Below are 25,480 nucleotides of genomic sequence, written 5' to 3'. Positions count from 1 at the left end.
GCGGCAGTTGCTGCCAGTTGTCCGCACGCTCCCCTGTGGCATCACCCCCGCAACCCCTTTTCCCTTCAGTGTGTGTGTGTTTTGGGGGTTTTTGGCTGCGCAACTCTTGGGAGGAGCCTCAGGGGGCAACTAACACCAGGATCCCCGCTAATGACATTCAAGGCAGCAGCAAGATGTCAGCCAGATGGAGGGATACTCTGCTTTTCTGTCTTATTAACCCAAATATATATGTACGGGGATATGTGGTGAGGAGAGATAGCCATCCTAAAGAACACTTCTTCCTGGCAATTCATGGGAATCGGATTCAGGTTTAGCTTTCTGGAGCCGGTGGCAGTGGGAGTGGCTGTGGAAGTCTCGCTTTAATCAACAATTTGCGCGTGCACGGAGGAACAGGGACATGCTCTCCAGACCCGGGACATGTGACATTTATTGAAATTCTAGTTTCAGGAGAACAAGGAGCCGAAGGAGATGGTCCTTGCGATGCGTGAAGTGGAGAGGAGCAGCTGAGAGCAACCTGAGAGCAATTTAAACTCAATTTCGAGTCTGAGACTGAGTCTGAGACAGCCGTAAATTGCTCCGGCAAGATGAGCCGAAGAATGAGCTTCACTCCTCGTGTGTGTGTGTGTGTGTGTGTGGTGGTACTTTGTGTATGAATAAATTGGATTCAAGTCTTTCAAAAATTGAATTGGAATTACGCTAAACGTATCCACCATATGCTATGGTTTCCTATGCTGCCATATGCAGCAGCTATAGCCGTTCACATTATAAATAGTTCCCATGGAAAATCCGTCAGATACTTTCACTTGCACCCCACTCCACGCCACTGCGCTGGCAATTGGCAAATCTGTGACGACTGGCCAACCCCAAGCGCCTCAAGGCGAACGAGACTTGGGATGGGGGCGGAGAGGTTGCTGCTGCTGTCCAGGAAGTGCGCGCACTCGAAAGATACAAAGATACATGAGGTACCGTCTTGAGAAAAATGATCAGCAGCCCACGCAGTGGATTAGACAGAAGCCTACTCTAGGCGATGTGGATCCGCCTCCTGGTCCGATGATGCTCCAAATATGGATTCGCCTCTCTCTCTCCCTCTATCTTTCTCTTTCTCTCTGTTTTTCTCTTTGAAAGGCTTTGTGGCTGTACCATTGCACTGCTGCTTCTGTTGCTGTTGCTGGCTCCCATATTTCTCCATCAATAAATAAATATCATTTGTCTGTCTCCCCGACTCTTGACTCTCTTTTGGTCATCTCTGGACCTGAAAACGATTCTGTTGTCGCGGTTGGATCGTCATGGACGATAATGATGGTTTTTTTGTTTGGGGAGGAGCAACCATAGCTGCAGCAGCAGCCGCAGTCAAAGCCAAAGCCAAATCCGAAGCCATTAGCAAGTGATTTGGTGACTTTTCCAATCCAATTGAATGTTGCACAAGCGAAAGAGAGAGAGAGAGAGCGAGCAGAGATTCAAGAGCTTTAATGTGTTTGAAGTTGCTGCCCCCGTAAAACGACAAACCAAACGGATAAAACAGCACTTTAAAACAAAAGTGAGAGAAGCAGGATGCAATTGTTTCTGTGGGGTCAACAGAGTTTTTTTCATTCATTCATTCATTCTCTGGGGAAAGCGCCTCTATGCTGTTCTAGCTGTTGGGAAACTCCTCTAGATCCCTGTCCTCCTCCTCCTCCCTGTCATCCTCCTCCACCTTCTCCTTCTCCTCCTCCCAGTTCCTGTTTCTCTTCCCGTTTCGCGCTGGTCAAGTGTTGTTGTAGGGGGGTGGGACCTGCGCCATTTGTTTGTCTGCCAGAAAGCCTCATCAGCAGCAGCAACAACGGCCTGTGCTGTAGGTTGGAGTCGGGTTTTCTAGTGATTTACGGCGGGGCTTCTAGGTTCCAGACGTATGAGTGATGCTCTCTGTCCATGCATATTCATACACATTGAGATTCATTGTATCTGCGCTGCATTTCCGCAGTATTTTGTATTTTATCTGGCTTTCTGCTTGTTTCGTTCTACTTACGACACTTTTCCGACTTTTCCCGCAGTTTCTGTTTTCACTTTTTTATGGCACTCTACACTCTCCTCTCCAGCGTCTACACTTCGCACTGAGGCGGCACTGAGGCTTTAGGCAGATTTATTTTCAATTAAACAAGCTCATAACTTGGCCAGCAACTTGGCCAGAGCAGAACGAACTCCTTGTGGCTGTCTGTCTTCCTGTCGCCCTGCGTCGAGTGTCCTGTGTCCTCTATCCTCTGCCTTCTTGTTTGGGTTTAATTTACGCCACAAATTCAATTTATTTGCGATACACCTAATCCACAAAAGCAAACTTGATTTATCAACATAAATATTTTGCATAAAGTTGGGAGATGTGTGCCAGGATGCAGCATGCAGCAGAGAATGCATTTCCTTGAGTTTTTGCGTCCCATTGTTGTGTGTGTATTTTCTTCGTCTCTCCCTTTTTCGAATGAAACTCAATTTTAATGCACTTGAATGGATTTGAGCAGAGCTTAGTTGACTTGATTATGAGTCTTTGGCTCTGGCCCTCAGACTGTCAAACTCTAGTTTTGGCTCCGGTTTCGGGGTTTCGGTTTTTGGGTTGATGGTCGAAAATTTAATTTGCTTTATGGATTTCGAAACCATTTTTCCTTTCTCATTTCAAGCTTCTTCAACTTTTGCCTGGCAAATCAAACACTTCAGAGAGAACGAGCGATTCTTCAGAGTTTTGTCAAGCTGCCAGCAGCACCACGAAAGCCACTTGGCCACTGGCACACAACCAGACAGACAGACAACCACATCCAAATATCTGACATACATACATACATTCGCACATACATATATACATGGAAGCAGTATTTGTCATAACGCATATAATTTCAACAGTTTTCCTTCCTCTTCGAGGCAGGGCAAAATGCTAAAAACATGGTACTGATGATGATAATGCAAATGAAATTATTTTTACAACATTTACTCCTTCAACATGGCATCCTCTGACTCTGCCCTCTCCCGCATACGAGTCATTCGTGAAACCAAAAACAAATGCTCTGTCAATTGTCGGCCAGCCGCAAATGCTATAAAGCTGACAAATGTCGAGCAACCTACCAGATACGTTGTACGACAGATACGAGCTCGTGAGGGGTGAGCAGGGGGAAACAAACATGGATCACAGGTCCTCATAAAACTGTCCAAATGTCAATATTCCAGTGACAATCCCCCCAACCGATGCCCCCATCAACACTTTCGATACAAAATGAAAAAGTATTTTGCAGGCCACGTTCGCTTTGCTTTTGATTTGTATTCTGATTTCGAGGGGAGGGGAAGGGAAGCGGGACAGTTGGTTTTTTGGGAAACACCTTGGCCAAGCAATTTCAATTTTCCCAACCGCCAACAGCCCATCCCCACTGCCCTCTGTCTCCCTCGCAGCCAGCAAGAAAATGAACATGTCAACAGCATACGTCGGATATGGACTTGGATCTGGCATTGGAGTGAGTCCGGGATTGGGTTTTGGGTTCGGGTTTGGCTTCTGCTTTTGCTTTGCTTAACCTGTCGGTGGTTCCCATCGTGGATTCGGCTTTGGATTCGCCTTCGATGCGGTTCGAAATTCGTGGGTTTCGGGGGAATCGACATTTTTGGCAACTTTGTACACTTTGGCACTCGCTTTGGTGAGTGCGCCAATGAAATATTTATGCCCACATACACACACGCATACACAACACTGCACATACATACATCTCTGCCAAGTGAGAGTGTGTGTGAGTTTGTATTTGTTTTTGCACGAACGTCGCCCCGTTTTGTGTAAATATAAACCGACCACAGAGTGATCCCAGAGAGAGGGGGAGAAAGAGAGAGAGAGAGCGGGAGAGCGATCCAATGAGTCCCAAGGTACATTCAATAGGGTAAGGCCCCCTGGAACGGGAAAAATAGGTCGCTCTGCCCTGTGCTTTGTGGAATGTACCCTGGACTGGAGTCGAGTCGAGATGGGACCTGGACCTGCACCGACAGACAGACGGTCTGACTGACTGAGCCTGCCAGTTGTCTGATAAACAGACAATTTGCCAAAGTGGATACGTGCATGGCGCGTATAATTTTGGGCACACCTGAGCCCCCTCTGACCAAGGAGTGGAGGAGCAACAGGAGGAGCCGCAGCAGCAGCAACAGCGTTCTGTCGGTGTGTTTAGCTTCATGAGTGGAGTCTACTGTAGTGTTCAGTCTTTGCCAGTGATAACAGATCGGAGTGTTCTAATCGGACGTCGTTGCTTAGCAGATCCACGTTTCGCAATAGGGTATAATCTCCTCCGTTCAGAATCATGTTCTGACCAAAAACAAGGAAATATGGTGAATAACCAGTACTTCGATGCACCGCTGCTCTAAGTGCACCATTGATAGCGTTCAAATTAGCGTCCCAATTGGAATGGTCACTTCCAATATAAGCGCGGATGGCTGCCAGAACCGATCTGTTTAATCGTTCACTAGCATTGGCCTGAGGAGAATGTATAGCCGTACACCGATGTGTAATGCCAAAACTTGTAAGAAAAGCTTCGAAACAACTTGATTTGAACTGCGAACCATTATCCGTTAGAACAACTTCCGGCACTCCAAAGGTGTAGAATATGGAGCTTTCCAGGTATTCACACATTTTTGGCGCCGTGAATTTCTTTAGAGGGCTAAGAAAATGGAATTTCGTGTTATGGTCTACCACTATAAACAACCCAATGTTTCCATTTTTAGTACGGGGGTACGGACCTAGTAGATCCATATACAAGCACTGAAAGGGGCGGTCTGATGTTAATGGTCGGCCCATCGGAGGTTTTAACATTTTGTTCGGACTCTTAGTAGATCGACAAATATGGCATTCTGAGATGTACTCTCGAATTTGGCTTACCATTCGGGGCCAGAAGAAATACCTTTTGAGTTTTTCTACCGTCTTAGCCATACCACAATGTGCAGAGCTTGGCGCATCATGTGCTTGTTGCAATACTTCGGGGATCATCGCGGAGGGTACCCAAAGTTTCCAGGATTCCTCGTGTCCGTCATTGTCTCTATTGAACTCGGTTCTTTTATAGACATACCCATCAATAACTTTTAAATCAAGCAGTTTTGACTGATTCTCTTGTACTCGTTGAATCACGCTAAGATATTCCGGCGACTTAAAATGACTTGACTGTAAATCAATCATGGGACCACTGGCAACGAATTCTTCTATAGCAGGTTGGTTACGTCGAGACAGGGCGTCAGCAACAACGTTTTCTGACCCTCGCCTATGTGTAATAGAAAAATTGAATGATTGTAATTTCATCGACCACCTCGCTAGTCTTCCAGAAAGATCTTTCTGCTTCATCAACCATTTTAAAGACGCATGATCCGTTACTACCACAAAATCTTGACCTTCTATATAGGCACGAAATTTTTTTATACCCTTGATAACGGCTAAGCATTCCAGTTCGCTAACGGTGTAGTTCCTTTGGGCTTTCGATAATTTTTCCGACATATACGCGATTGGGAGTTCCACTCCCTCACGCTCTTGCGCCAGGACACAACCTATCCCGTAGGTACTTGCATCACACAGTAAGATAAATTGGCTTGTGAAGTCTGGGGTAATCAAAATCGGAGCTGATGTTAAACGCGATTTTAGAAGATTGAAAGCTTTTTCGGCATCATCATTCCAAATTATAGACTTTTTGTTCTTTAACAATTCCGTCAGTGGAAAGCTTATGGTGGCATAATTTTCGACAAATCGCCGATACCAACCAGACAATCCTAAGAACCGACGCAACTGTTTTATAGATGTAGGAACAGGAAACTCATTGACGGCCTTTATTTTCCCTGGATCAGTCAGAATTTGTCCTTCTCGAATGATGAATCCCAAATACTTTATTTCGCGCATACAAAACTTGGACTTCTCAATATTAATAGTCAGATTAGCCTTTTTTAGGCAAACCGAAATTTCCTGAAGCGTGACCAAATGTGACTCGAAATCCTCTGACAGCACAAGTAAGTCATCTAAATATACAAAGACGCATTTTCTTAGATGGGCCGGTATAACCTGGTCCATTAGTCGACAGAGGGTTTGCGCAGCATTGCAGAGCCCGAACGGCATTGTTTTATATTGATATAGTGGCCTGTTTGGCACTGTGAAGGCCGTACATTGCCGTGACTTTTCGTCGAGTGGTATCTGCCAAAAGGCGTGCTTCATATCTAGGCCTGTTATGAACCTAGCTGGCGGCAATCGACTCAAAATACCGTCTATATGAGGTAACGGATAAGCATCCTTTATAGTGACCTTATTTACCTCACGCGAATCTAAGCAAAGCCTGTTCTTTTCCCCTTTCCGCACCAACACGCAATTACTGCTCCATGGACTTGAAGACTCTTCAATTACGTCTAGGGCTAACATATGATCGACTTCGGCAAACATTAGTTTCTCTATTGCTGGTGACACTGGCCAATGTCTTTGCTTGATGGGTGTTGCGGATCCGACTTCTATTTTATGCGTTATCAAATTTGTTCTGCCTAAACCTTGCTTGGCAAATGATGGAAAAACTTCTACAACGGCCTTTAGGCGACTTTGTTGTTCATTTGACAAAAGATGCCACTTGGGGAGTTCTTGGTCATGAGTCTCTCCACCCACATCTAGCTCGGAAACCTGCGCGTTGCTGATGCTATCTGTTAATCCAAACTGATGCCAAAAGTCTATCCCGAGATAAATATCTTGTTTGAGACCTGGGATAATAAAAAGATCTAACCATGCTGTTTTCTTTCGATAAGTAATTTGAGTTTGTAATTTGCCCACAACCTTACTTGGCGTTCCATTAGCAGTTCGTATGTTGCCGGAGCACTTTTTGGTTTTTCCTAACGCTAGGAACTCCAGTGCTGCCTTGCCTCCGACACAACTCAGGGTTGCTCCAGAGTCTAGGAGCGCAGTGTAGTTATTCCCTTCAATGCATACTTCTGTGTACAGTCTGTTATCAGTTTTACTAAAAATCGCGGCTACCAGTTTTTTTCTGTCAGAGCGAATCGATTTCCAATACTGTCTTAATCGCTTCGTCGACCTTCTTTGGGTCAGCTGGATTTTGGAATTTATAGTCTCGCCAAACAATTTATCGCGAAGCTTATTGTAATTAGCTATCCTTACATGTAATGGAATAGTAGAGAAATGGGGTTTGGCTTCTTCTAACTTATTTTCTAAACTAGTTTTTGCCTTTGTTTCATTTGACAATTTTACGGGTATACTAGGAGTCTTCACAGTTTCGGGTGCGTCCAGGTTTTGTCGATCGACACACCCGCCGGCCGGTTTCCCGCTGGATTACATCTGGGACATTTCGGCTTGAAAGTTTCCTTAGCGCCACAACCATAACAAAATATAGAGCGCTGCTCTAGACAATCATCAAATCGATGACCAGGTTTTTCACAGTTCCAACAGGTTAGGTTTGATGGCTTCCGTTGAATCGCGAGGACTTCTGGATCTGGCGCATTCGATTCTACCTGAGTTTTTTTCTCGTACGCGTCAGTTAGCTCGTTAATATAGGAACGCAAAGTTCGTGGCTTACAAGCTTTTATGTCATTGTAGAATTGTTCATGTTTTCGCACTTCGACACGTAATTGTGACCTATTTGATATTCTTAAATGAAGTAGCTCATGGTGCAAACTTGGTTTACCATTCCTAATCAGCAACTCGACTAATTGACTTTCGGACATGCCTTGTTGAAGTCTATCTGCTAAATCCTCTATTGCGCACTGATAATCATCAAAAACTTCATTTTCGCCTTGTCTGCGTTTCCTTATCTTTTCCCATATGTCAAGGTCGGTTTCAGCGTCCTCAAATCGTTTGCGAAATTCAAAACAAAAGGTTTCCCAAGAAAAATTGGTATGGTTACGGTGGAATTTCCAAAACCAATCACTGGCCTTATTAGCGAACAAGAGATACAGGTGATCACAAAGTACTTGATAATCATTATTTAAGTTCTGTTCAGTTAAAGAGCGTATTCGATATATAAAATCTTCCATCCTCATACCATTCTTCGATCCGTCAAACTTTAGCCGCCAATTTTGAATTATGTTAGCTGCCTTTGCAGGTGCTAACTGTGCATTTGACCTACTTCTACTACTACTGTGACTTGAGATGTTTCCTGCTAACGAAGCACGTACGCCGGACTGCCTATTCCCAGTCTCCACATTTTCCACTGCTTGTGTGGCGATGTTTAGATTGAGTGTAGCCAGTTGTCTCTGAATTGTCTCTTCGATGTTTTTATTCAAAATATCCACCATGTCATCTATCATATTTTCTTGTTGAACACTTAAGGCATTCTGTATGTACCTTACTATGTCGTCTGGCGATTTTCCCAATAAATTTTCTTCCTGCTCTGACCGACTAGGATCTGTAAGTCGCGATTTTGATCTAGTGGTCACGCCTCCTTTCGAACTGATGGGCCTACCTCTGCCTCGGTTCTTATAAAGGCCTCCCATTCTTCTCAGAGTATGGGCTCCTGAGTCTGTAGCTGAAATATCTTTGATTCCTGTCTCTGCCTCTTCGGCTGCGTCACCAAGTTCCGCTGCTAGGGTATTGTTACCATAACGTAGTTGCGAAATAAGGCAGCATGCCGCACATATCGGACAAGCCGGTGTGGTCGGGATTGCTTCTATTATACAACATTTATGAAATCTATGATTACACGGAGTACTTGCAACTAACTCAGAGACCAAGATTACTTCATTACAAATAAAGCAAAACGGATCGCTTTGTTCGCGAATGCCATCGAGATTTTCATTACTATGAGTAACAGGCATTTTAGCCATTTATTGTTAATTCACTAACACAAAAAACTTTCTCGAAACAAATTGCTTATCCCCTAATGTCCGTCTTTCCTTAGCTCATCAATATCTCAAAATACAAGAAAACAGACAACAAAACGAAAACTCTCCTCCAGCGCATTCCTCTATTTTAACTAAGTAACTATTGTTGTTATTCATCTACAACCATCTCAAATTGCTGGACGATGTCCGAAATTCTCCAGAGCATCGTAAATCCAAAACACTTTGAGATTGTTTCCTGTCAAGATTGTTTATTTTGCTCAGCATAGATCTATCAGGGTCGATCAATCCGGTATCCGAATTGCAATCGCTAAGTCCACCGATCGATTCCAGCCGAATACAAAACAACTTGTTGTGCAGCAAATGTGAAATAAATGGATGGATTTGTAGAGCTTAAATGGGACTTAAAGAAAACTTTTCGGGCCCCACGTTGGGCGCCATGTTTGTGTAGTGTTCAGTCTTTGCCAGTGATAACAGATCGGAGTGTTCTAATCGGACGTCGTTGCTTAGCAGATCCACGTTTCGCAATAGGGTATAATCTCCTCCGTTCAGAATCATGTTCTGACCAAAAACAAGGAAATATGGTGAATAACCAGTACTTCGATGCACCGCTGCTCTAAGTGCACCATTGATAGCGTTCAAATTAGCGTCCCAATTGGAATGGTCACTTCCAATATAAGCGCGGATGGCTGCCAGAACCGATCTGTTACAACTGGCAAGACAAGACGCTAAGAAAAACATAAAGAAATCACATGAGCTTAACGCGAAGAAATATAATCTACGGAGTAGGAACGTACAACTTAAAACGGGTGACGAGGTTTTTGCTCGTAACTTTACCCAGAGCAACGCGAGTAAGAAGTTTAGTTCGAAGTTAGCTCCGGTTTTCATTTCTGCAAAGGTTCTCAAAAAAAAGAAGCCCATATTATTATGAGTTGGTGAACCCAGCAGGGAAAAAGATTGGAGTTTTCCATCTCAAAGATATTCAGGTGAAGAATAAATAACAGCATTTTTTTCAGATAATGTACCTTCGAGCAGGTCTTGTTTCATTATCTGTGGTTGTAGTGTCCAACTATTCGAAAATCAAAAGAAAAAAAAAAAAGAAAGGAAAAGGTCGAACAAGGTACACTTTAGGTACACTTTCTAGAAAGATACTTTTCATACCGCCCTCGCTAGCATAGCTCGAAGAAATTGGTGGAATGCAGGAGATCCAGAAGATCATCCGATTGCACAGTTATGTTAAAGCTTAAAGCTCAGCTTAGGCATGCAATAGGTACAGGCGAATAGACTTTATTCATGTGAAATCATTCCCCTGCATAGTTTCACTTACGGCACACGTATATATAGATTTTCGTGATTTTCGCAATCGCAGAGTGAATGGTGAAGACACGTGGAGTTACATAACTTCCAATTTTTCACTATTATCTAATCATCCGCTGTTTATATGGATTAATAAATCCGAAGAGTGGCGTTAGCTGAACTACCCGAGGGAAAAGTGAAAATAAAGTGAAATTCTTGAAAGAAGCAAAGGTACGTTAGTCCACCGTGGAAAGATAAGGTTCTGACACAGTTTTATTTAGGGATAGGAGTACTGGAAAATCTTAATACAGCCAAGCCGGCCAACCAATCTACGGTAACAACTACTAAAACAACCAAGCTGACCGTTTGGGAGTTAGCGCAGTGCACATCCACGGCGGCAAAGTGAAGGCTGAACCGTTGACGTTGGGCTAGCTCAATATCGGAAATCATTTACGGCTCGTGAAAGACCAACCACCATACACCACTGCTGGACGTCCGAATATCAGTTTGAACCTGCCGATCTCGTAAAAAAAAGCCGGAGGACATAATCGTCACCAACCTACGAAAACTTACAAAGGATTGAGTAATTAGGCTAGCCTAAACCACATTGCCTCAGAACCACTCTTGCTGTCAGCAGATTTGTGTTTATTTTGATTCCCGTGTTTCTCAAATTAAATTTCAAGTGCAAGTTCCCGTTTGCCTTTATCACTATCACATAAAAATCTATACGCTGCTGCTCTAAGAACCAGCTGATTAGATCCACATATTCATATCTCGTTTATCATTGTGTTGATTAATGTAGTAACTAAATAGCTTCCTCCAATGAGTAAATTTGTAACGTAACTGACGATTTTGAAAACTGAGCAATATGAGTTCGGGATAATGTGTTTCTCTTTATATATATACATACATTTATACTGACCAACCTCTAAATTACACAGTGCATACAAATGAATCCGTCAAAGTCATCTTGGGCCCAACGATACACCGATGAGTTTAACCAATTACTGTGAGTACCACTAGTGGCTGAAACCACAATGTCTATACACCAATGCAGGCGTAAGTTTGTTGAAGTAGATATATATATACTGATTTGAAAGAATATTACCCCCTCAAATGCTCAAATAATTAAGTTTTTTTTTGCTGATCCAAGAAGAAGGAAGTCTGTATATTTTTGTTTATTTGTAAATGTAAGGAATCGGATTATATCTGTAATTAATGTAAAAAAAAAGAAAAAAAAAATATATATATATATCAATACAATCTCACATGGTTAGGGACATTTAACATAAAAATAAAAGGAATTTGCAATCATGAATATGTCTGCCTAAACTAAATATTATCTCCGTCCGTCAAGTACTTATGCTTATCTCCCTCAAAATGCACTAGAAGATGTTGGATCTTTGAATTGGGACAACGCCCGAATGTAAACGCGTTTGTCATGGTTGGGTGGGTAAAGACTAGGGACATATATCACCGCTGTTCCCTCCATCAGACAGAAGACGAACTACACTTTTTCTAAGCGTTTTCTAAATGCGTATCGGCGCAGAGTGGAAATAAGTTTTTGTTATTGGTTATTGATATTAACGTCGAGATCCTGCTTATTTTTTTTTGAAGCGCATTATATTGATTTGTGTCAGGAAAACTGTGTAGCTAGGGGAGAAAGAACCCCGACCAATCCGACGAGCTGGACCCGAGCACAGCAAGAATGCGCGCATTCGAACCTAGCTTCCTATTAACATGAGGTCAGAAAAAACCATCTATTGGCCACGGTCGGAGTTAGAGCCTAAATAGGCTCTGGCCCTAACTCACTGGCAAAGACTGAACACTACACTACACAAACACACACACACATACACGTCTGTGTATCTATCTGCTTAGTTGGTTAGTTGGGCTGATGAAGCGACAGGCGCTTGACAGAGGGGCCCAGACTGGAAGTTTAAGCCGCTTTAAAGGCGCCGGGGAAAGGGAAGAAAAATATGGTATTTTCCAACAAAGTTTTCCTTCACTAAATGGAGCTACCTTTTGGGTTTAGTCATTGCCTAAGTGTAAAGAAATTCAATTAGCCTTCATTCCAAGAGATTTTTGTATGCGTCAGTGCCGCCCGCACGGCGGCCCCACGCAGGAGAATCGCGAAACGTAACTTTTACGATTTTAATCGTGTGAAATTTATGGCATTTTTCCCGCACAATTTCCTCACAGACCTACAGAGATAGAAATAAATAAATGATGAAAACAAACCCCTGGAAAAGAGAATCCCAAACGCACACAAAAGCATCGCCTATAAACTAAAATCCGCATCTGAGCGTATTCGGATCGCTGCCTCATAATTTTTGCAGTTGCAGCATAATAAATTCATTCTGGCCGGCCGCTGGCCTTGAGTTATGGCTCAAATTGAAGCTGAAACTAACGGGAGTGGAGAACTAATCGCAGGAGAGAGAAACTGGGCCCGATTTCTGAAATGTGTTTTGCTTTGTTGCAGGTTAACGCTGGCAGCTTGTCCGAACAGGCTGGCCTTCAGCCCGGCGATGCGGTCATCAAGATCAACGACGTTGATGTCTTCAATTTCCGGCACAAGGATGCCCAGGATACGGTGGTGCGCTCCGGCAATAACTTTGTCATCACAGTGCAGCGGTAAGTGGCAGTCTTTAGCATATATATACATATATATATTTGTAGATTCCCCTAAGCGAACGGCTCTCTTGCATACCCTTTAGCGGTGGCTCCACTTGGCGGCCACAGGTGACGCCCACCGGTAACGTGCCGCAGGCAAACTCCCCTATCTGCAGACGGTGACGAAGACCTCTCTAGCTCACAAACAACAGGACAGCCAGCACATTGGTTGCGGCTACAACAACTCGGCCCGTCCATTTGTAAGTTTACTAATTTGCAATCATACAAAGTGTAGCACACATTTTCGGGCAGCCCATCCCACATCCCCCTTCCACAGCACACATCCCACATCCCAGGAGCCCCTCCTGGGAGGAGGAGTGTTGGCCGAGGCGGTGGAACATCATTTATAAAATTCATAAACTTCACAGAGCCCAAAACTTGGGAGTGCTGAAACTTTTATGTGGAACAACCACTGCCGTCAGGCTGCCACACAGCTGATGCTGATGCTGGTGATGTGTCCTGATGATGACCAATGATGTTGATAGTTGGAATCCTTCCAACTACGGTTCCCCCTCCCCCTCCCCCTCACGCTCCGAGGAACGAACTTCCTGACACATTTTCCGTTTATTTTGTTGTCTGTCTGTGGGTTTGGTTTTCCCTATTCATTCGACTAGGGTTCGGTGCCCCTGCTTTTGTATGGAGTTGACAACATATGCATTTATACGATGTCTGTCTCTCTGTTTGTGCGTAGTTTTGAAAAGTGTCAGAATGAGTAATGAATATGAGTGCCAGGATTATTTGCCTGGCAAGAATTAATGTGCAAAAGGTCTCACCACACACACAACAACAGATACCCACCTTCCATCCCCATTCGCACTGTTTGGGGGCATGCCATGCATAGTAATACCAATGCCTATCTCTAACTCTCTTGTGTGTGTGATATGCATACATTTACGTATATTTTATTGTCATGAATTCGTATAATAATAGCCAGCCCTATCTGAGCCCCATACCTCGAATGACAACAGCAAGAGACATGAAATGATTTGGGATCATTTTAGGCGGAATCATTTTAGGGAAAAACAATTTGAGAAGCGCAAGGGAAAAGGCTGAAGGGGCTGGGTTTCGCCTCTCTTATAATTACGAGAATCACAAAGAAGAGAACATCCCGACTCCTGTAGAGTCCTGGAAAAAAGCACAGCTGGAAGAGCAATCAAAGATTATCTGAGACTCTTGCCATTCTCAATCATTTTGCTCCTTTCACACTGTCGGGTCAAGCAGCTTAAATATTTTAAATTATTGCCAGTGGTGCGGCCCAATGGAAATGCATTTTGGTGTTGTCGTTTCCAATGTCCCCACTGCAAAGATCATTTGCCACCGCATATGCGCATGCAGCGGAATTCTTTCGTCTCCTTATGTCGCAATCTCTCGGACTCGGCTTAATTGCGTCCCGAGCAGCTCTAACGCTCTCGGGCTATCATACGCTCTCGCTCGCGTCTAAGCTTGCTGCATAGGGCCCGGCAATTTGGCCCGTCAGCCCTTGCATGGGCAGTCTTGAGCTAATCGTCGCAGCTATTAGACTAACATCCTCGCATCAATCGTTCGCCCCAATCATCCCCATATGTACATACGCGATAAGTTGGTTTACATATGCAAATAAATTGTGAATTATAAACAGCCTCTCGACTTTCATTAACTTCAAATTGCAACAGTTGTTAAAAACGCTTAATAGCTTAACACACACTTTACAGACTTTGAAAAATGCCCCCAAATATACGATATGTCCGCCGTTCGTTATCCTTCTTTCCCCTATCTATGATTTCAGGCCAATGGTGGTGGCGATGGCGACGTGAAGAGCATTGTCAATAAACAATACAACACCCCGGTTGGCATTTACAGCGATGAATCTATTGCGGAAACACTTTCGGCCCAGGCGGAGGTATTGGCTGGCGGTGTGCTCGGGTAAGTTTTCCCTTACCTTTCGTTCCGTTCCGTTCTGTTTCGTACCGACAAGGGTTAATGGCGGGAAAAGGCAACAAACAACTGTCTGGGCCACAGCCGTGATAGTGAAAAATATCAGGAAAAGTTTTACTTAAAATTTTCTTGTTTTTCTGTGCTTTGGTTTGCTTTTTCCCCTCCGTCTTCCTCTTTCTATCTCGCTGTCTCGCTCTCTGCTCGCGAGTTTCTTTCGTGGCGCCAAGAAACAAAAAGAGAGGGAGAGGACGTAGACGGAGACGGAGCTGGAGCCAGGCCAAGTGCCTTTTTTCTTGTGCCAGTTACCGTGGAGGTCTGTGTGGGTTAGAGGGGAGGTGTGCAAAAACGCACGCGTGGGACTCGCACGCGTTTTGCGCTTAATTTCTTTGGGGGATTTCTCACACTGTCCTGGTCCTTTCGACTCGTTTCCACGGGCCAACGCGTCGGATGTGTAACGTGCGTCACTCACGCGGCATACTTTCGGGCTAAGCGCGAGTGCCGAAATTTTTTTTTTTTTTTTTCATGTGGAAAATTTGTATTTTATTGTAAACAAGTTTACTGCTACCTTTCGTGGCAACTTAATCTAGTTTTACATTTAAGGGGAAAAACAATTGATCACAGGAGATACATACTTAAACTTAATGTTACATATATGGAGTAGGTACATACATTATTTAGAATATTTACAAAAAGTTAATGAGATGTTATAGGAGGGATCTAGTAGGGAGATCCAGTGGATGACTCCTTTTGAGTCTTCTTTTCCTTGGCGGGTTAATTAGACGTCTGGCTAGCGCATTAGGGTGACCACCAAGTCGTTGCAAGTACCTTGCTGCATGTAATTGTATAACATCGCCCACTTTGGGAACCTTTAGGTCCCTCTCGATGTCGCTGTTTCGTATGTACCATGGAGCATTGCATATTCGTCGTAGAATTTTTGACTGAGCAACTCTAATTTTATTTAAGTTGGTTTTTGACGCGATGCCGTAAACTTGAAGTGCGTATTTCCATATGGGGCTGAGGATGGACTTGTATATCGTGACTTTGCTGTACAGCGATAGCTTATTTCTTGGTGCAAGTAGCCACGCCATCTTTCCCGCTTTCGCCATCACAGACTGTCGAACCATGGTAGTATGGGTTTTGAAATTTAGTGACCTGTCGAGTACAACACCCAGGTATTTGTACGAGCTCTTGTGCGTAAGTGTGGAGCCCAGCATATTAATGCCTCCGCAAGAAAGTGTTCTCGTAGCAAAAGTAACATTAGCACATTTGCTGCTGTTGATGCCTATGTTCCATTTCTGAGCCCAGACCTCAAAGCTGCTCACATATTGTTGCAGAGCTTCCGTAGCTAGATTTATGCTTGGACTTCTGGTCAGCACTGCAGTGTCATCCGCGTAGGTTGCTATCAACACATCGTCCTCGTCCAACCCAGTTATTACCCTTGAGGAAGGCATATCGGCTGTATATAGGGTATATAACGTTGGTCCAAGAACGCTGCCTTGTGGGACGCCTGCACAGATTGGGCGCTTCGATGATTTTGCTCCATTTACAACAACTCTAAAACTTCTGTCCATTAGAAAGCTACTCACCAGCTGGAATAGCTGCGGCGGCAATATGTTTCTCAGCTTAAAGAGGAGGCCATCATGCCACACCCTGTCAAACGCTTGTTGAATGTCCATAAACACAGCTACCGAATACATTTTTTGCTCCATTGCATCAAGCGCGAAGTTGACCACTCGATGAAGTTGTTCTGGCGTGCCGTGACCTTGTCTAAATCCAAACTGCCACTTTGGAATTCTTTTCTTTACAGGTTCAAGCTGCATGATGCGGTTCAGTATCATTCTTTCCGCCATCTTCCCTAGCGCTGAGAGCAGGCTAATTGGTCTGTAGCCATCGACTTCTGTGTGTTGTTTTTCTGGCTTAGGTACCATGGAGATTAGCGCCATCTTCCAGCAGGTAGGAAAGTGTCCTATCCTAAGAATGCTGTTGAGGAGCAGCACTATAAATAGCAGCGCTTTTTTAGGCAGAAGTTTTAAAGTCCTGTTGTCCAGCAGGTCCTCACCAGGGGATTTTTTGGCCTTCAGCTTCTTAATTTGCTGCACCACCTCTTGAAATGTGACTGGGCTTGCTGGCAAGGACATTTGAAATGGCATTTCCAATGGTAGCTCGACGGCCCTTCGTGTAACAGCAGACGTAAGATTAAATGGCTTAAATCTTTGCTCTAAACCGTCTGCGAAGATATCAGCCTTTTGCTGACTGGAGTAGCACCAACCGCCTGCTGGATTTTTAATTGGCGATTTAGGCATGACTACTCTTTTAACTTAATGTCTAACACAACCTTTTCCATCTCTCTTTCTCGCACCTGCAGCGTCAACTTCAAGAAGAACGAGAAGGAATACCAGGGCGATCGCTCAGAGGTGCTGAAGTTCCTGCGCGAGGAGGAACCCGGCCAGTCCACTCCAGGTAATTGCCCCAACTACGAGCTGGCCCGCCTGCTCCTCATCCTGAACGATGGCGCCAATCCGCTTGTAAGCGACACACTGGGCGACATTCTCTAGCAAGAGAGAAGGGTGGTGGTGGCCATTGGCCGTGGGCCGAGTGCCAGCGATTTTCTAATCGGTTTTCCCTTTTTCCCTGAGTCTTTTTTTAAAACGACCAGCAGAGACCTTGAAACAGCTCTAATGCGTGTGCTTCTCAACGTAACTTAATTTTCTGTTCTTTTGTCGTTCAAACCCTCAGACCGGCACAAGGAAATGGACTTTCGTTTTCTCTATCTGAAGACACACTTCTAGTCCAGTCCACACACAAATAAAAGTTCCCCCCCCCCCCCCCCCCAGTCATTTTCTATAAATATATACATATGTACATATGTATGTATATTCTCCAACAATTTCAAAGTCATCCGATACAGATTCGCTAGGTTTAAAAGTACAATAGTTTGGTCATTGAGGAACACACAAAAAATTATTAATATGTCATCAATATTTTAGGAAAGTCCATTGGATGTGGGAAAAGGTCATTAGGATTAGATTTCAAATTTCCTGTTTGTTTGTGTATGTATTTCGATTTGCGTTGTAAATGGATTGGATCAGGTTTTTGCCTTGAAAGGAACAGCTTTAATCGTGGTTCATTTTAGTGGAATTTAGCTACATAGATCATCTCTTCAATTGAATGAAATACACCGCAGATACCCTGAAACTTGTACATACATACGAACTCTTTCTGTGTATCTCTCTCTCTCTATCTTTCCGTCTAACTCATGTTTTGTGTTTAAACTCTTTTTCATATGTTGTAAATGAATATACACCAACAAAAACATGAACAATCAACAACAATTATACCAACAATTTGCGTTTACAACACTTCTCACAGCTTTTGGCAATTACGAGCATGATGTTCACCAACAACAACAACAACACCATCAAGCACAACCCCAACAACAACAATTCAATCAACAACAGCAATACAATCAACAACAACACCAGCAACAACAGCAATATCATCAACAACAACAACAATATCAGCAACAACAACAAAAAATGCAACAACAGCAATCGAATGCGACTCGCCATGTCAGTGCCCCCGTGAACACACCAAAACCCCCAAGCACCGGCGGACTCCCAACGGGCCAGAACATTTGCACCGAATGTGAGCGCCTCATTACGTAAGTCGTGTTTGCTCCTGCTATCCCCTTTCCTTTCTCGAAATATCATCAGAGCTGGTAAATAACTCTCAACCGTCACTGTACCTAAATCAAATACATTTCTTCTTACAAACATACCTTTGATTCTGTTTTGCGCTTTCGGTTGTGCACGTCTGAACAAGTCTGTCTCACAATAAGAACTTGATGTGAGATTTTGATGTGAGAGAGAGACGACATTCTCTTTGCAGAAGCTTATCTCTCGAGCGCAAGCTTACACGCATGCAAATTAAATAACTGCGGTAGCGGATTGCGTTTTTAAAAAGTTTTTATTTAACTTCTATGTTTACAGATATAGATTAAAGTTGAGGGTCACAAAGGATTCCGGACAAAGGGTTTGCGCGATCTTAGTTTTTAGCTCGACTTTTCGGTGTCGCTTCTGGATCAAGACTGACTTGAACTTTTTGATCTTTGCATCGTAGATCCCTTTCGGGAATAGTTTTTCTATAAACATTTCAATTGATTTCGCCATCCCGAGTATTGGATTTCGTCATCCAAAGAGAGAACTGTAAAATGCCTAAAGTGCAGGATCTGCAGAAAGCCGGGTGTGAGATTGTTTATGAGAAGCCGGGTGTGGGCAAACATTGGTTTTCCATTTAGGCGAGTGTCAAAGATTGGGATTGTGGCGGGAGCCATTGAGATTGTACATCTTAGAAATCAATTAGGCGGAGGCCCAAGATTGAAATTGTTTTCGTTTTGGAAAGCCAAAGATTGTTTACAACTCGTATAAGAGCTCAATAGAATTGGGTACGTTAACTCCCCCCATTCTTAAATGTTTCGTCCCGATACATTTTGAAGTTCTGATAGAGCTCTAATTTCTTCTGACAGTATTTGAATGTTGCTTTCCACTATTTCTTCTGACGGTATTCTTATTGATTTAATAAGTACAAATTTGGTTAATTTATAGCCGAAGTAAAATAACATTATCAATATCAAAATGATTAAAAATAATGTTGTTAATGGTAAGGCCGTATTACCTAATGTTATAAGGGGATTTAAAATATTAACATTATCAAATGAAAATTGCTTATCATTCGATTGTATATAATCAACTAATTCAAAATCGCTATATCTATGATGCAATATATATCTTAGAATTTTACCCTTATCATTTATGTGGGTTATATTATTTATTAAAATTGTGTTGTTGAATATAAGGAGATACGAACCTAACAAAGTAGTATTGTCTACGATATTTTTGCCTGAAACTAATATGGCACCATCCTGAATGATGTCTATTTCTTTGTTTTTTTCCGTTTTTTTAGTGCAGTTGGCTTTAAAGCCATTAAGTAAATTGGTGAAACAGGTCTTCTTTAAATTTATTTGTGCGTAATTGTTAAAAGTTTCACTAAATTCATTAAATAGTATTTCTCCTTACATTCACAAACTTTTTCACTTATAACTAACATTCCATCATTTTGTGAGATGGCTCTTGCATGGTAAAACTTGCTAATATCTTTAATTTGTGGATATTTGATGTAAATGATTATTAAATCAGCATTTCGAATTATTTTAACCGTTGCAATGTCCAGCAGATCAGACAGTTCAACAGGATGTTTTTCATGCTTATAAATGTCCTCTATTTCGTTTTTATTTAAAATTTTTGTATTGAAAATGTTTACTTTTAAGAGGGTTATGGTATCAACTAAATTTAGTAGGTCAAAAGTTATTAATTTTAAACGATTCTTTCTCAGTATCGTTTCTTCATTGAAGATGACATTTTTTAATGAATTTGATAGCAATTCAATTTCTTTGAAAAATTTGGAATTTATTACAAATTGTTTATTATTATTTTCAGTTAATTCATTTACTTTATTTTGTATTTTCAAAAAGTCGTCATGATCAGGGCTGCCTGCTATCCATTTCCAAATGGTACCTAATTCATTAATTCCCCTTTTATTCCGTTTTGGAACTAATTCTGAAATCATTAATTTTAATAGACTTAAGTCCATTGATATTTCCCACTCATCGTCTGAATTAATTGATTTGTTGACATATTTGGATTCTTTATCAATTATCTCTCTATAAAAACTCAAATTAGTAATATGGAAAAGTTCAGCGTATGTTTCATAAGTGAAAACGTCTCTGTCGTCTTTGATCAATAGATAGTCACTATGCGTATAGTCAATTACTTCCGAAGTCGTCAATATAACAAAAGTCAGAATAAGTATATTCGCATACATTTTCTGGAAAAAATATTTAATATTTAATGTTATCTCTATGTATAATTCTGTTTCTATTGTTGATTATGTTAAAGTTATTTTATTTGTAAGACAGCAGAAGATTAGTATACAGAATTATATGTGCTTCCGAGTAACATACGCAAGAGACAGACGCCGAAAGAAGAATATCGATATGAGAACATCGATATGAGAACATCGATATGCAGCAGGGCACATGCGCAGTGTTGTTAGAGATCAATATCTAATTATCGTGGCGGTCACTTTGAACACTCCTCCTCAACACAACGCATGTTTACAAACTTTAAATATTTTTATTTATTTATTAAATTAACAAATTATCTGTTAATAATGGTACTTAGTTACTAAAGGCAGAAAAAGATAAGTTAAAAGTTAGCTAAATTTAAATGATTATAAATATTGCATGCAATTAGTTTAAGAGACAGTTCAGGGGATAGGGTTAGACAGAGGGAGTTATAATTATGGCATAAAACCCTAAAAGGTTCATGATCAGCATAATTAGACCTACATATGGGTAGACGGATAGGCCTAAAAGTACGGGTAGGTCTGGATGGAACGGCCAAGTCAATCTGACCCAAGAGAGTTTGGGAGTCAACAGTCCCAAGAAGGAGCTTGTGCACGAACATTACGCCATTGCATATTCTGCGATGGTGCAACGACGGCAGGTCAATAAGATTTAGCCTAGACCGGTAGGGTGGCAAGATTCTACCCGAGTCCCAGTTAAAGTTCCGAAGGGCAAAAATTAAAAATTGCTTTTGCACGGATTCAATAACAGCCTGCTGCTCTTTATACTGCGGTCTCCACACACAAGAACAATACTCCAATATAGGACGTACTAACGAGATGTACAATTGTTTCGTAACGTACGGGTCGTCAAACTCCTTGGACCAATATATACTTAACTAATATCCAATAACATGTCAAGCACTTATAAACGATCTTTTAAACCAAATGCGAATACAAATTTATGGTGCTTAACCTTGGCTAAGTTCTTTGTGAGGACATCTGCTATCATCTCATCGGTTGGCAGATACGCAATGTTGACTTCACCTCTCTTGAGAACCTCTCGAATATGATGTATCTTGACGTCGATGTGCTTTGTACGTGCATGAAACATGGGGTTTCTAGCAAGCTGCTGTGCTCCAATGTTGTCGCCGTACATCTGAATAGCTGACTCCTTGGACATCAGCTTCAAGTCAATCAGTAGGCTGCGAAAGTATATCGCCTCTTTTGCTGCAGATGATAAGGCTATGTACTCTGCCTCCGTGGAACTGAGGGCAACCGTCGATTGCTTTCTTGACTCCCAAGAAACCGCTCCTCCTGCCAACATGCATACATAGCCAGTGAATGACTTTCGGTTCGTCATATCACTTGCCCAATCTGCATCAACAAAACACTCAAATTGTGTGAATTGTTGTTTCAAAACGTCATATCTCCGCGCGGAGATATCGCTATGCCTTATCAACCTGATAGTTGCGTGGCGTACAACTGGTGCAAATGTTTCCTTGTAGTCGATCCCGTAGCGTTGGCTACAACCTTTCGCCACCAGACGTGATCATCCGATATTTTTAACGTCAACAATTGTTTAATTAAAAGCACTACCCTTGCTGGTCCGCTTGGCCTGTGAATTTTATTTAGCTTTTGCCATGCCTGTGACGACGATACACAATTTTTAATATTGTTTAGTTGGGTCGATTTAACACAAAATAAAATTGACGCCAACGCCTTTTGATCCTTTAGTTCAAAAGCTGCACGTTGCTCATTTGTTGCACTTTCACTAAGCTCAATTTTACCACTGACGATTGGCCACAAATCATTTTGTATGAGAACACTTCTCATCAAAACTTCCCATGTGCTATAATTGTTTTCGTCCAGTTTCTCAATATTGAAATTCATATTTCCACTCATTTTTTATACTTATTGTCCCACAGTGCAAAATTTGTAACTGTCGATCGTCTCATGCACAAAGCAACTACGACGACAAAACTGTTGTCCGTGTCTTTCTTTTGTTTTTTCGTTTTCTTTTAAGTATCCCTCCGAGTTGCTATTTACACACACACACTCGGGATTTTCTAAGGCTTGGTATACACACTTTTGGGTATACACACTCGCGGTTTTGTGCGGCTTGGCATACGCACTTTTTGGTATACACACTTGAGTCTCCGTTCGCTTTTGTGTTTCTTGATCCGTTGGGACTGCTTTATTTTGGACTTTAAACCACGGCAACGGTCCGATTCGCTGCAAAAATCTAATCAAAAAAACACAATGCGAAAATGTACAAATTTTAATTTTATTTCTTTCAATTTTTATTTTATTTTATTCGGTTTGAGATAGGCGTGGCGACGGCCGACGCGGTTAATTTCTCCCCCCGAACTACTCTACTCTTACAAGTAAGTTCCCAGCACTCCCGACGCTCACTGCTCGTTCTGCAACATTGTTGCGTACCCAAAACTCCGGTGTCGCTGGGCAACATCCCCTGTATAACGGCTGATCTTGTTTTTATATATTTTTTCGATCGATTGTGTTAACTCCTCCTTCACTTAAGTGGAAGACGTCCTCGGATTCCTTTAAGCCTTCAATTAGCTCTTGGAGGCCACGTTGGCGTCTGTTTCTCGGAGCCAATCCAGATATTATCGGTCTTCTTACGAGTCCTGATTCCAGTTGGTCGATGTGTCGTAAGTTTCCATACTTAACCTTTATAAGTACGGCAAGCTCAGTACGTCTTCATGGTTTGTTATGTCGAGGAATGTGAATACTGTTGATCCTGGAGACTTCCTCGCGTAGTTCTGTTTATCGATTGTCTCCACTATGTCGTTTATGATGATTATGCCATCATCGATGCGTGTTACAGGTTCGAGATGGCTGGGCCGAGTTGCGCACAAGTTGTGTAGGGAAGTTTTTTACAGAATGTTGTTGTAAGAGTGGTAGCGCGGTTTCCGATAGCTGTAACATGGTTACCACCGTCGGCAATTTTTCGTCTTCGGCGAAGTTAATTGTGATGCCGTTGTGCTCAACAGGGTGATTACAGATTAATCTTACAGAATATTTATTTATTTATTTATTTTTTTTTTTTGCAAACTAGGTAAGGCTTAGGAAAGAATTCATTATTAAATAAAACTTTGATTTTAGATTCCTCTATTAAATCAGTAATAGTTAAATTCGTAGAGTGTTCATTAATTATTCTTCTCAAATCGTGAGAGTCTAATACGGAAGGGTTAACAATTCCTATCTTTGCAAGTGTAACTGATAACATTAATGCTTTTAATTCTGAAATAATTATTCTGGTTCTTGAAAATAATGTCTCATTTGCGATTGTAGGAATTGGTTTCTTAACTCTTCTCTATTATTGTTGTATATTGAATAGTGAAGAGGAATATGAACTCATTATGAACTGATGTCCATCTTAAATTGTCCTTGTGGACCACCCTTCCTTTTATTAGGCCCGTTGTCCCCAAGTCTGCCTCGATTTTATTTTCGGTGTACAAAGGTGTCAGTTTGTTTCCTAATCGTTTGTTTGCTTTTACAAGGACTGTGTCACCTACTTGAAACTGTCTATCATGTCTTACTTCATTCAGTTTTTATACCCGATACTCAAAATGAGTATTGGGGTATATTAGATTTGTGGTAAAAGTGGATGTGTGTAACGTCCAGAAGGAATCGTTTCCGACCCCATAAAGTATATATATTCTTGATCAGCATCAATAGCCGAGTCGATTGAGCCCTGTCTGTCTGTCCGTCTGTCCGTCCGTCCGTCCCCTTCAGCGCCTAGTGCTCAAAGACTATAAGAGCTAGAGCAACGATGTTTTGGATCCAGACTTCTGTGATATGTCACTGCTACAAAAATATTTCAAAACTTCGCCCCGCCCACTTCCGCCCCCACAAAGGACGAAAATCTGTGGCATCCACATTTTTAAAGATACGATAAAACCAAAAACGCAGAATCGTAGAGGATGACTATATGTTCTAGAGTGAAAAATCTCAACCAGATCGTATAATTATTATAGCCAGAATCTAGAAAACAATTTCATTCTTTCTCGCTCTGTCTCTCTCTAACACACAGGTTTCATGGTCGGCTTTGCCAATTGCAAAATATGAGTTCAAGGATCTCAGAACCTATAAGAGCCAGAGCAACCAAATTTGGTATCCACACTCCTGTGATATCGGACCTTGACCGTTTCGTGTCCAAACTTCGCCACACCCCCTTCCGCCCCCACAAAGGACGAAAATCTGGGGCATCCACAAATCTCAGAGACTATTAAGGCTAGAGTAACCAAATTTGGTATCCGCACTTCTGTTAGATCTCACTATAAAACGTTTATCTCAAAATTTCGCCCCACCCCCTTCCGCCCCCACAAAAGACGAAAATCTGTTGCATCCACAATATTGCACATTCGAGAAAACTAAAAACGCAGAATCATAGATAATGACCATATCTATCAGATTGCTGAATCTGGATCAGATCAGATCATTTTTATAGCCAAAAGGAACAAATCAATTTGCACTGGCTACGCAGCCCCCGACGTCACGCTCAGACTGATTTTCTGTCTCTCTCGCACGCACTCCTTGTCGTGTCGTTTAATATTAGCGGCGTCTGCCGGTGGAGAGCCATACTGACTTAGTATCGGGTATAACTGTAGAGTTGCGGTCTCCGCAGCAACTCACAACGTTCCCCCTCGTTTCATTTGGAGTTGTTGTGCTTTATGAACTCTATTCCTGATTTCCACCTCAAGTTCAGGGGAGGACGAGTGAATTACATCGACCGGACGTTTCTTCGTTACGGAGTGAACTGTGTTATTGTATTCAATAGTTGCTTGAAGTATCGTTTCCACAGTATTTGTAAGCTTCCTTTGGGCTGTTAAACATCTCGCAATGTCATTAAGGGTGCTATGGAATCTTTCGACTTGTCCAT

General features: G+C 42.2%; 1 pseudogene; it reads left to right on the top strand.

Annotated features, from left to right (window-relative positions):
• LOC117185944 overlaps positions 1-25,480 on the top strand; it is a 162,826-nt pseudogene that overhangs the window by 69,848 nt on the left and 67,498 nt on the right.

Source organism: Drosophila miranda (assembly GCF_003369915.1).
Source record: "Drosophila miranda strain MSH22 chromosome Y unlocalized genomic scaffold, D.miranda_PacBio2.1 Contig_Y2_pilon, whole genome shotgun sequence".
Taxonomy (NCBI): Eukaryota; Metazoa; Arthropoda; class Insecta; order Diptera; family Drosophilidae; genus Drosophila; species Drosophila miranda.
Note: the sequence above shows the minus strand (reverse complement) of the source record. Positions and strands in the feature narration are given on the sequence as shown.